We start from the raw sequence: 9,496 nt of genomic DNA on the forward strand, positions 1-9,496 counted from the left end.
CCTTCAGTGTTGCCCCCGTACCGGACTGGGGACCGGCGACGGGATCGCAAGCCTCGGCGTTGCTCCCGCGCCTCGCTCAGCCAGTGAGCGGGAGCCGGTCTGTACGTGGGATCCGAACCCTTGGATGGGAGCGCTGCCGCGCTTCCCAAGCGGCGCACTATCCAGTGCGCCACCGGGCCGGCCCATGTGCTTCCATTCTTGATTACACCAAAAAGGTGTTATTTCATGGAGGAGCTCTTTCTAGCAGTATGCATATGACCGTGGACATCACTGTGAGTCAGGGAGAGAGAATCTGATTCACAAGTAAAACCTAAAAAAATAGGAAACTTTTAAAAGCATATGGAAACTATACCATTATAACTTCTGTTTCAGCAGGAAACAGACCGCTATTTTTGTGTGGTTATAAAAGGGCCAGAGTTTTTATATAGACACGTCTGTGCTTCCATTCTTGATTACACCGAAAAGGTGTTATTTCATGGAGGAGCTCTTTCTAGCAGTATGCATATGACCGTGGACATCACTTTTGCAAGACACACTACTATAGGTTTTTCCCACGTGAATTTGAAAGGCTTTGAAACGTCACCAAGCACGCTTCAATGATTTTCTCAAAACATAGTATGTGAATTTCTTTGACCCATTTTACTTATTTTAAATCAACTTGGTGTGTCTTCCAAAAGCCATGAGATATGGTCAAGGCAATGCATGCACCTCCACTATGCAAAAGTTTTAGGGCTGGTCCAGAGGGTGGAATACCTACCGTTCTCAAGATGGGACTGACATGAGTGCTACATGTCAGGACTTGTGTGAGATGGGTTAACAGTGATTTCTTAATTTCTTTCATTCTAGAATGTCTTACAATTTTCATAAATGTTTATAAATTGAAGAAATCAAATTCAAGGTGGAAACATGTGGGGGGTGCGGTGTGGAAGGTAGTATATTTTTGAGGATGTAAATAAAAGAGAGCTACTTTAAATGAAAGAGTCAAGACTCTTACTCATTTTGAAAATACCGTGTCTTTCCCTAGAAGAGCTCAACTTGACTTTTCCTTAAGAATGATCAGGTAACTGAATCACTCATTTTTGCCGTTCAAAGTACCAACCTCAAGGCAGTAAAAAAATAAAGGCAAGATTCTTTTAGAAGGAGAGAAACAATATAAGAAAGTGAGCAAATCAAACGGATTTATTTTAGTAGGTGAAAGAGTAGAGCCATTTGATTTTTCTGAGGTCTACCATCAAATTAATGGTGTTTCTTTTAGTCCATAAATCAATATCCTGTGTGTACACATATACATAACACACACTCTGATTGCTTCTCTGTTAGCTGTTATCTTCACATCAGTATTTTATGTACATACATAGTTTACACATTGATATAAATGTTCCCCATAGAGATTCTGAACATTTGAAAAATTTAGTTGCTTAAGGTGTAACTAGGATACAAAGTCTGCAAAAGACATTAATGATTTTTAAAACAACTCACTACAAAATAGTATGCAAGGTATTTTTCTTATTTCTGAGTTTGTGGTGAATGAAATACTATACAGTTAATAAACTGAAGCCTATTTCATCTGTAAGAAAAGAATTCAAAATTCATTACCAGAATAAGCTGCTGCATCGTGGACATCCCTTATTTTTTTTCTGCCTCTTAAGAAGTTAATATTAAAAACTGAACAAGGATTCTAGGAAGGTTCTGTGCATGCTTTATTCATGCATATATATTAATATATGTGTATTATCACCTGGCACATTATTGAGCAGACATTATTCACCCAAAAACTATGTGCTTAAATGAATATAAAGACGGTATTAGCATACAATTCCTCTTTTCAGATGGTTAATTTGATTATGGGTCAGAGAAACATCATCTCGTCTATACTGTGCATATTAGTTCACCCCCTTAAGCAATAAAACTTCTGTAAAGACACTGAAACCAACTCCAGCCACTGTCTTTCATGCAAAACCATCATGAGGGGAGCAGAGTAGGAAAAACTACAAAAATTAGAATTGGGTTTATTCTCTGGAAACCAATTAACTTTACTACATAGATAAAAATACAACTGGCTATAATACAACACTGGAAAATAACAAATTTGCAACAACTACTGAAAGATCTGCATAGATGGTCATGTTTCAGTTTGTCATTGAGTTCAGGGAGAAGCCTTCTAAGGCAGCATTTTATTTTCTTAGTATCAGTTAGCCTTTATCTGCATGTCTGCTTGCATTTAGGTTACACGACTTCTACTCTCTTTTATCTTAAAGCTCTGGTTTTATTGCTGTTATTGACCAAATGCCAAAACATAAATATATCCCTATTAGAATTTGTGCCAAGAGCACAAACGTAACTTTTACAAGCTCTTAAATATATTTTTCTATTTAACTAATCAAGCGGAGAAACAACGGCTTGTCACCGTTCTTCCATCCTTGGTCTCGTTCATGTGCAGCCTATTAGCAAACTTTCCCATGTAGATGCCTCCTTGTCAGAGATTGTTAATCATACCCTTGGATACCTCACAGCTAGACAGACTTACTGACTACATGGATGGTTTATGGCTTCAGACTTTGAGCAGGATCTGCAAAATAGCCCTTAACAAACTTATCACCAGGAACTGCTGGCCACACGAGCTAGTGCTCCACCAAAATAGAAATCTGTCTGTTTTTCTTTCTCTGGGGCATTTCGAGTTATTAGGCAATACAGCCTATTTCCTTCCTTCCACCCAAGAGGTATTGTAAGCAAACAATGAAAATCCAGCTCTCTATTCATGTTTGAATTTTGCCATTGTGTGTCCTTCTGTATATTTGTCTGCCTGGCACCACCAAAGTGCAAGATCTAATGTGTTTCTGGACACAGTTCAGCTCTGGTTACCTGATCACATAAAAACACTGCGGGTAGAGGCGGCATCCATTTGTAAGGCTATTGAAAGACATTTTGCTTTGCGTATTTTAGCAATTCTTCTTTATGTCACTAAGCAAACTCTCTCTATTCACACACTTAATTGTTTGCTCAGCACAATATTTTGACTCTCCTAATACTCAGCTTCAGCGTCCAGCCATGTGTTCTCAGCATTCGAGCACAGTCTGTACAACTAATATATGACATCCTTCACTGCAGAAAATCCATCAGGGAAAAAATATATGTATTTATTGTAACTTTTAGACATACAGAAAGCAGCTCAATAAATGGATTTAATGCTTACTCAAAATTTAAGAATCCATTAGGAAGTTCAGTTTTACTATGTCAGTGCGATGCATTTCAGACCGTAATCATACCCTTTCCAAATCCCATTTAAAGTAAACCATTTATTTTTTCAACTTTCCCCACAAGTGCCTTAATGTAGAATTTGGATACCTTTCAGAAGAGACCTGTGAGGTAATGCATTTGAGAGACATAACAATATTTATAAAGTTTGGGAAATCTTTTGCTAAATGAATGGGGGAAATAACCTTCAGTTTGGCGGAATGGATAATAATATTGATACTGAGTTTGGTTGTTTCCTATGATTTTTACAACAGATGTGGGGAGTGAGTTCCCATTATTATTCTTCAGTGGTTTTTAAGGCAAGATGAGAATTTTAAGCGTTCAGGGAAAATTATTATAGTGCCAAAAAATAGCCTTATTATTCTCATTTTTCCAATGCTGCCTTTTTCTGCTGGTAATGCAGCATAAATTTTGATTAGCTGGACAATACCTAACATTTGTCTTTGTATTACATATAACTTTTACACTCATGGAATAAAAAAGAAAAGGAGTTTTATTCACATTCTCTGCTTATCTATTTTAAAGTTTAAGGCAGGAGTCCAGGCTTCCTTGTATCACAAATGGCGTCAGTCTCAAGAGAGAAGGCAGTTTTGGTCTCTCTGACTCATTCAGTTCCTGGGCCACTGTCACAGAAGGTGGAAACTGCAATATGAACACCTGTCCATGAGGAACTAGACTTGAGATAACCAGCTCATTTCACACAGACCATTGTCCAGCCTTCAGGTGGTGATTACTTTTAGTACACATCAGCCTCGCCTGGATTCCAGCCAGTGGGTTGTGGGTGGAAGGGTCTGTATCACATTTCCATTCATCTGAGCCATCCAGTCTCCTTCTTGCTTGTTTTCAATTACATTGACATGGTGGCTTTGGCACATAGTAAGTAAATAGCAACGTATTCAGAAAGAAAGGTCTGAAAGCCAATATCTGAAATATACTCTTGAGGTTTCCATGAGCACAATGAAATTGGCACAGAAATTCTGGCATTCTGACCTAAAGTCATAAAATACAATTAATTAAGTTAATTATAGTGAATTTGTAGAATATTTTGTGAAAGCCAAATGCAGCAGACGAAAGTCTAGAAAGCAGTGGAAATGTTACTGGATTTCCTATGAAGTAAATAATTAGTAAGCTAACTAAAATATTGACTAGGACATAAAAAGGGGGGGTGGTGTGTTGTTAAAAGATTTACTGTCATTTTTACTTTTTTAACCCCTACCTAGAAAAAATCATCCCTGGACAATTCTGACATTCTAGAACATTCCAGAATTGATTTTAAGATGATTTCAGTAATACCGCATTCTTCCCTTACTTTTCCTCTCTTCAACACGCATGCACTCGCTCTTCTTAGCCCACTCTGAGATCACCCACACCAAAGCTAACACTAACAGCTTTGCATCGCCTTGTTGTATAGTAAAAACCATCAAAATTAAAATAGAATAACTGCTTTTTTATGACATGTCCCTTGTGTTAAATTAATCATGGATGCCAAACCTTCTTCTCCTCGTGCTTAACTTTCTCTTCCCCTCCTCGAAAACTCAGCCATGGCGATCTTGCCATCCCTCCCTGATTAACCTTGATACAACCTCCATCTCTTTTCACCTTCTTCTCTCTCAACCCACAGTAAATTAAAAATACCGTATTTTAAAATACCAAATATGCAATAACATTATTTTTTTCTTTGCTGTTGCTGTTTTATCTCACCCAAAAGCATTTTCTCTGGGATGTGTAGAATTGTTTTCTGTCTTTGTATAGTCTTTTGAGATACTTAATTAAATATTCCAGCAAACATTTATTAAAAGCTAATGTAAAAGTTCTGTGCTGGGCACTAACCACACAAAGACATTTACAGCATCATTTGTGCTCTCATAGAGCTTAAAGCCCAAGAAACAAAGAGAGATACTCTTTGATATTTACAAAGAGAGTAAATAAATAAAGTTGCCTTCAATATCATGGGTGCTCAAATAGAATTCTAAACAGGATGGGGTAGGGGCATAAAGAAAGAAGCAATTAATTCTCTTAGAGGTATTAGAGAAGTAGTTCAAAGTTGTGACACTTGAGGTGGATCTTGAAGTAAGGATCACTAAGTGCTGAGGAAGGGTAGGTGACAACCCAGAGATACAAAATTGCATAGTGGGTCCTGGTGGTAGTTGGATATGAAAGAGGCATGGCAGAGATAAAACTAGAGGAATTATAAAAGGCTTGCTGTGCACCTCTAAGAAACCTAGATTCCTCCAGCACTCAATGGAGCATCATTAAAGGACTTTAAGTTGGAAGATCCTACAGGTGTCAGTGGAGGATGTGTTTGACACTGTTGCATGGGTAGCAAGTAATGAAAGCCTGAAATAAAGCTGAAAAATGGGGCTGGAAGGAGCTGGAAAGGACAAACAGTAAAGAGATAGAATTTTGGACTTGGTCACAGATGAGATGCCGTCAAATGAAAGCCATATGTATAAAAAGAAATTCTGCAATTTTTTTACCATTTCACTCACATAAAACCGAGGCTAAAATGTCACTAACAGTGAGAGTCAGTGTTGCCTGGCAGGAAGAACACAGAACACAGGAGTCGGAGAGCTGGGATGTGATCCTGGCTTCTCCATTCTCTAGCTCAGCTACTTAGACTCTTTGAGCCTCAATTTTCTCATCTTCAAAACGGGGAAGTAATGAAATATGTTTTACAAAATTACCCAGCACATCATAGGCATTCACTAAACATTATTCAGTCTAAATATTTTTAAGAAGAGGGGCTCAAGGACACCGCCTCATATGTGCAAGCCATATGGCTGAGCCTGGAATGGTAGGACCCAATAGACGCATCTGACTAGCCAAATTAGCAAGCAGCCTTGAAGGTGGAGTGGCTACTGAGAGTGCGTGCACCAGGCAGTCCATAGGGTAAAGCACCACAAACAGTCTCTATGCTCTTTGGTTATAACCACAAACCAAAGGAAAGTCCTTACATGTTCATAGGGTGAAAACAACAGCCGGGAACTAGGCAGGGCTTTTCACCTGCATAAAAGACTCACACCCAATGGTGTCATCTTCAAACACAAGTAATAGGCTCTGGACAGATACTCATGCAGAGCATAACAACTTCTAACTTAGCCAATGTGAACTGTTTAGTGGTGGTGGTGGTGTTACCATATTCAGCAAATGAATTTCCAAATGTTATTTCAGAACAAAACAAAAGTTGACAAAACTTCATAATAAATAGACAATTCTTCATCGTATTAAGAGATTTTAACAAATATTTCTCAGTAAATGTTAGAATAAGCAGACAAAAAAATCAAGGAAAATATACATGATTGGAGCACCATAATTTACAAACTTGATCCAAAGAACCTGTGGAAAACAGTCTACCCAATATAAAAAAAAAATACACCTTTTCAAGCACATCTAAGGGTACTTCAAAAAGTTTGTGGAAAAAAATAGAATTAAAACATAATACCAATCTTTCTATAACACTTTTAAGTACACTTGTATAGAACTTTTACAAACACTGACCATATGGTGAACTATAAAGCAAGTCTCAATGAACTTCAATAGATTGAAATAGTACAGAGTATATTTTCTGCCCATAACATAATTAGGCTATAAATCAATAACAAAAAAAAAAAGCCCAGAAAATCCTTGCACATTAATTGAAAATCAAGAAATATATTTACAAATAACTCACAGTTTAAAAAGAAATAATATCCTGATACCAAAGCCAGATAAGGACATAATAAGCAAAGAAAATTACAGACCAATATTCCTGATAATTATAGATGCAAAAATCCTCAACAAAATACTAGCAAGCTGAATTCAACAGCACATGAAAAAAATCACACACTATGATCAACTGAAATTTATCCCTGGGATACAAGGATGGTTCAATACATGCAAATCAATTAATGCAATACGTCACCTTAACAGAATGAAGGATAAAACCATATGATTATCTCAATAGATGCAGAAAAGGCATTTGACAAAATTTCAACATCTTTTCATGATAAAAACCCTCAACAAATTAGGGATAGAAAAAATGTACCACAAATATAATAAAGGCTGTATATGACAAGGCCACAGCTGACATCATACTCAATGGGGGAAAGTTGAAAGTTTTTCCTCTAAAATTAGGAACAGGAAAAAGGAATCCAACTCTCACCACTTCTATTCAACATAGTACTGGAAGTTCTAACCAGAGAAATTAGGCAAGAGAGAGAAAATAAAAGACATCCAAATAAAGGAAGAAGTAAAACTGTCCTATTTGCAGACAGCATAATCTTGTATATAGAAAATCCTAAAGACTCCATCAAAAAACTGTCAGAACTAATAAATAAATTCAATAACATTGCAGGATACAAAACCAACAAACAAAACCATTTGCATTTTTATAAAATAACAATGGGCTATCTGAAAAAGAAATTAAGAAAATAATTCCAATTACAATTGCTTTAAAAACAATCAAACACTTAGGAATCAATTTAACCAAGGAAGTGAAATATCTGTACCCTGAAAACTATAAAACAATTATGAAAGAAATTAAAGAAAACACAAATAAATGAAAATATATCCCCATTTTCATGGGTAGGGTGAATTAATATTGTTAAAATATCCATACCACCCAAAACAATTTAGAGCAATTTCTATCAAAATTCCAATGTCATTTTTCACAGAAAGAGAAAAAAAATTCTAAAATTCATATGGCATCACAGAAAAACTCAAATAGCCAAAGTAATCTTGAGAAGGAACAAAACTGGAGGTATCACATTTCCTGAATTCAAAGTATATTACAAAGCTATAGTAATCAAAACAGTGTGGTACTGGCATAAAAACCGATACATAGGCCAATGGAACAGAATAGAGACCCCAGAAATAAACACATGCATCTGTAGTCAACTAATATTTATTGGACAAAGGTACCAAGAATACACAAGAGGGAAAGTATAATCTCTTCAAAAAATGGTGTTGGAAAAACTGGATATCCAAATACAAAAGAATGAAACTGAAGGGCCGGCCCATGGCTCACTCGGGAGAGTGTGGTGCTAAGAACACCAAGGCCCCGGGTTCGGATCCTATATAGGGATGGCTGGTTAGCTCACTGGCTGAGCATACAAAAGAATGAAACTGAAGGGCCGGCCCATGGCTCACTCGGGAGAGTGTGGTGCTAAGAACACCAAGGCCCCGGGTTTGGATCCTATATAGGGATGGCTGGTTAGCTCACTGGCTGAGCGTGGTGCTGACAACATCAAGTCAAGGGTTAAGATCCCCTTACCAGTCATCTTTAAAAAAAAAAAAAAAAAAAATGAAATTGAACCCCTGTCTTACACCATTCACAAAAATTAACACAAAATGGATTAAAAACTTAACTGTAAGACCTGAAGCCATAAAACTCCTGGAAGAAAACATAGGGGAAAAGCTTCTTGACATTGGCAATGATTTTTTTGTATATAACAACAAAAGCAAAGAAAAACAAGTGATATTGTATCAAACTAAAAACTTCTGTGCAGCAAGGGAAACAATCAACAAAATGGAAAGGTAACCTGGGGAACAGGAGAAAATATTTGCAAACCATATTTTGATAAGGGGTTTGCATCCACAATGTATAAGGAACTCATACAACTCAATAGCCCCCCCAAAAAAACTCTGATTAAAAAGTGGGCAAAGGACCTAAACAGACATTTTTCCCAAGAAAATATAGTACATGGAAAGGTGCTCAATGTCACTAACCATCTAGGAAATGCAAATCAATACCACAATGAGATCTCACTTCACACCTGTTAGGATGGCTATTATCAAAACACAAGAGATAACAAGTGTTAGTGAGGTTGTGGAGAAAAGGAAAGCCTTGCCCACTGTTAGTGGAAATGTAAATTAACACAGCCATGATGGAAAACAGTATGGAAGTTCCTCAAAAAACTACGATAGAACTGTCAGCAATCCAAGTCTGGGTATATATCCAAAGGAAACAAAATCAGTGGCTTGAAGAGATATATGCCCTTCCATGTTTACTGCAGAATTATTCACAATAGCTGAGATATGTAAACAGCCTAAATGTTCATTGACAGATAATTGGATAATACAATATATAATAATATTCCATTGTGTGTGTATCCACACACAAACATGCACACATTGAAATGTTATTCAGGGCCGGCCCGGTGGCGCACTGCTACAGTGCTCTGCTTGGGAGCGTGGCGGCGCTCCTGCCAAGGGTTTGGATCCCACATACAGACCGGTTCCCGCTCACTGGCTGAGCGAGGTG

This window comes from Galeopterus variegatus, unplaced genomic scaffold (assembly GCF_000696425.1).
Source record: "Galeopterus variegatus unplaced genomic scaffold, G_variegatus-3.0.2 Scaffold680, whole genome shotgun sequence".
NCBI classification, from domain to species: Eukaryota; Metazoa; Chordata; class Mammalia; order Dermoptera; family Cynocephalidae; genus Galeopterus; species Galeopterus variegatus.